Here is a 4,233-nt window from a genome sequence, read left to right as displayed (position 1 = left end):
CCGGCCCCGGCCCCGCGTTTTGGCTACTACCAATTTTGTGACTGTTTATGTGGAGGAATAAACTTACAGCTCTTGTAGACTTGTGAGTCCTGAGAACATCGTTTCTGGGAGTTCAGTTATTTTATTGTAACCAAGATCTCTAAAAATAAAAGTATAAGCAACCGTCTGCAAAGGTTAAAAACCATAGCACTAATTTATTTCAATGCTCCTTTTTTAAAGTATACTCAGCAATTCTAATTAAATGAGAACAGTGATTTTCATCCCAATTTAATTTTTTTAGGGATCATCCCAAGACTAAGACTTACTCAAATTGGCCTGGTCCCCATCAAGGTTAGAAAACAGTCTTTTTTAAAACCTAGTTTTGCTTGAAATTAAGCAACAGACCAATTCGGCTAATTAAATGTTGTGCTCCGGGAGATTTGAATTGAGTACAAGAGTGAATTACCCGATTTGGTCTATTGTATATTTTCCCCAAGAACGTGGTTTGAAAATAAACACTTTTCTGACGCTCATGGAGACAAACCTGACACCAGATTCTTACTCTTGGGTAATGGATTATTGGCCTTGCTCAATTCTATAATTAGACAAGACCAGTACAGTTATTCTCACTGATTGTCCTCAAAATTGTCCTCGAGCGACCGAGAGAGGTCAAATGAATTCCATGAGTCATCTATCGCAGAGATTCTACGAGAACACGACCCATGGGCACAGCCAATCATACCAAGCTACGCTTCGCCATCTTTGCATGACTAATAAAGCATTCGGAAATAATCTACAATTACCCTCGTCATCAGTTTACCTACACAAAAATCATCTGCTTTTTTTATTTGCAACGCTGTTGTGAGAAACCTTTTACCTGGGTTTCGAGACAAGCCTAAATTGTAAGGGTGACAAATATTTCGACTTCACAAGGACCGCGAGGTTATTATCAGCGAGTCGGAGAGCAATCTCATGGCGCCGCCAGGGAAATCACCTGATTTTTTTTTCTACAGCGAATACTTCCAATGCTCCTAATAGGGATGAAAAAGGGTCATCGGAGAGGACCAACAACAACAGATGTCAATGTCGATTCGACAAAGGGACCGAAGGGAATCGACGAGTTCAGCTACAAGATTGACAAGCTAGCGCATGTTGTCAATAGTTTTTTGAGCCCGCTATAAAGAAAGCTAAAAACAGCTTACGTTGACCCCTTGAGAGAGGATTCTAAGGAGAGCGAGGCGGAGGACAACGTGGGCGAAGAGAGCAGCGAAGCCGAAGGGGGAGCCCTCGGCAAAAAAGTGCAAATGTAGCTCAGGTCAACCTAATTAGTGTATTATTAGTTTAGTAGACGTCGTAGTACAGAAAGTTACTGAGGACAAGCAGACTGACAAGCCATTAAATGAAAACATCCCCAGAGTCCTCGACAACATTTTAACTTCCGCCTTGAATGACCCTAAGTCTTGACGAACTACTGTAATCTTTTATGGGTCACTAAACTAAATGCCGAAATATGGCATATGGACAACAAAACTACGGAAACTGCCGGACTCCATGACAAAAAGATTAATATTCATAGCCTGCCTTACAGAGGTGATTGGAGAGACAGTGGAAAAGAAATCCACTATGCCAGCCGCTGAGGAACTCTGATAGAGCGTGTCACACTCTATCCTATTGATAGCTTCAGCCAATGTGTCGCCGTGCCTTTTTTATAGCTGATTTGGATATAATGCACAAAACCACCTGCAGTAGCAAAGAACCAATTTGCTCACAGCTGTTTGGGGATGATTTGACTAAGCAACTGATGAAAGCAAAGAAAGGAAAAGCGCTTTTAAACAGTTCACAAGCCAAAAGACAAATCAAAGCAGCAGCTTCCTCCAAGGATGACACCGTTCCAAGGGAATTTTGTTTTATTCTATCATGGGGCACAATATCGTCTTATCCAAAATAATGAAACTAGTTTCCTCAAAACTCAGAGAAATTGGGCGCTTAACAAGTGGTTACCTTGACGACTCATTTTTAGTGGGTCACACTTTGCATGAATGTTAAAACAATGTAAGAGATACCCTAGGCTTCATTGAAGATTTGGCTTTCCTAACCCATGAAGAGGAGTCAGTAACAACACCAACACAGGTTATTCACTTTGTGGGCTTTGTTTTGAACTTCATGGACATGAGCGTATCCATATCTCAGGAAAATCATATGAAACTTCAGCGGGCAACTCAGGCTCTTCTAGAAAAAGCCACATCCACGATAAGGGAGGTAGCACAGCTCATTCCCTTGATGGTTTCTTCCTTTCCAGGAATTGACTATGGGGAACTCTAATAAGAGTACATATGGCCGGACCTTTACAAACCCATGCAGCTCTCGGGGTGAGCAATGTCAGATATTACCTGGTGGATATCAAACAGGAGTATTGTAACAGGGAAAATTCACCACATTTTGCACAATGACGATCACGTCTCAACTCAGGGGTTGGTTCCAAGCTTAAACAACGGTTCCACAGGGGGTGAGGATGAGGGGGTTGGGGGAGATGGTTTGAAGCAGAAAGCGAATATCACATAAACTCAAAGCGGTTTGTTTGGGTTTGCAAGCCCTGCAAGGAAATGGAACAGACAGATTTCAAATTGCTGTCTGACAACACGACCGACCGCTGTTGCCTACATACGCTTTCTCACAGTTTGTTCATAACCAAATGCAGTTTATATTCTGTAGCATTGCTCATGAAAATTTCGCTGAACTTATCATATATGCAATGGCGGAATTTTTTCTTTTTCTCACATTATTCAAAATCTATACACTTTTATGATGTTCTGAGGGCTCTCAAATTGAATGGCTGTTTGAAAACTATAAAACTATTACTCAAACCTGGTAATTACGAATTCCTTAGATATCTTGTCATTTCTAATACTTGAAAAGTAACAACTGTTTGTGTCAGTAACGATCAACTTTTGTTTATTATTTTTATTATCATGAAATGTGCTTCTTCCTCACAAAAATGAGGACCCTACCCAAGGTCAATAGCGCTATGCACTAACGACGTCATGAAATTATAGACCCCTAAGTGACTCTGGAAAACTAGGTTCAGTCTGTGAGAGTCACAAGGAAAATGAGGCATAATATTCGCTTCAAGCCTTTCGGTTTTAAGCGACTTCGACCGTGTTCTTGGCTGTAATCTCGAGAGAAAACCAGAACAGTACAGAATTGAGCAGCTAGAACAGTGTTTAAGTGTAGGGGGCTGAAATTGACGGGCAAACGTGACGACCCTTTTAAACGAGTGAGGGGCTGTAACAGGTCGCGGAAACAGTGGAAGTGACCACGCGCTTGATCCCAGCATCGATAATGCCCGTTGGTCTGCGGCGAAAATACAAAAAAAGGCTCGATGTTGGAAGGACATGGTACCTGTGCAAGTTCTGTTCCCTATTCTACTCCGTCGACAGACTGGCATGTCGGAAAAGTGTTGATGGACCTACGCTACTCCTGCTGTTCGCAAATGGTTGTCTGTTTTGCTCTGACAAACATATCTTTCATGAATTTTTCTTTGCGATATACTACGTAGTAATGGGGGCGTGTTAAATAGTTCTTTTAGATGTGGGTAATTTTCTATCAGGTGCCATTTCCTCGTGAGCGGAGTGGTATTTTGTGACAAAAGTCAGAATTCTTTTACATGTGCGTTTTCATCTCATAGTGCATGACCTCTTTTTGTTGGAGAATTTTAGTTCAGAGAGATGCCTTTTAACACTGCTCTCTGGGTATCCTCTACTTTTTAGACGTATTTCAATGTCTCGTGCGTTTTTCAAAACTAGAATGGGAAAAAATTGTTATTCGAAAAGGGAAATGTTTTCCCTTTTATGAACCTTCTTGTTTCTCCTGGTGGACATTAGGAAATTCTGCTGTGGGAGCAGAAATTTATATATTTTTCACAGTTAAGAATTTCCGGGTTCAATCGATTAGCCAAGGCTTACATTTCTCGATGTCTTAGGATGGTTTTGGCAGCGGTATGAAGACTTTCTCTCCTGATTCGTGCAACTCTTTGAGAGATTTCGGCAATTTAGGATCATTTATCTGGATACTGTGAGTCCGATTTATAGCAACAGGGTTTAGTACTAAGCATTCTATCTTCTTTTTAGAAGCCAACGCCACAGATTTATCAAGTTTTCTTCTTTTTTCCTTCAGTATCACTTACCTCACTCATACACTTCCTTTCAGTCGATCGAAATGTTTGTCTGATTTTACGCGGGGGGCTCATGTGACAAA

The sequence above is a fragment of the Montipora capricornis genome, chromosome 5, assembly GCF_036669925.1.
Source record: "Montipora capricornis isolate CH-2021 chromosome 5, ASM3666992v2, whole genome shotgun sequence".
NCBI classification, from domain to species: Eukaryota; Metazoa; Cnidaria; class Anthozoa; order Scleractinia; family Acroporidae; genus Montipora; species Montipora capricornis.
The sequence above is the reverse complement of the archived record's forward strand: the minus strand, read 5'-3'. Positions refer to the sequence as shown.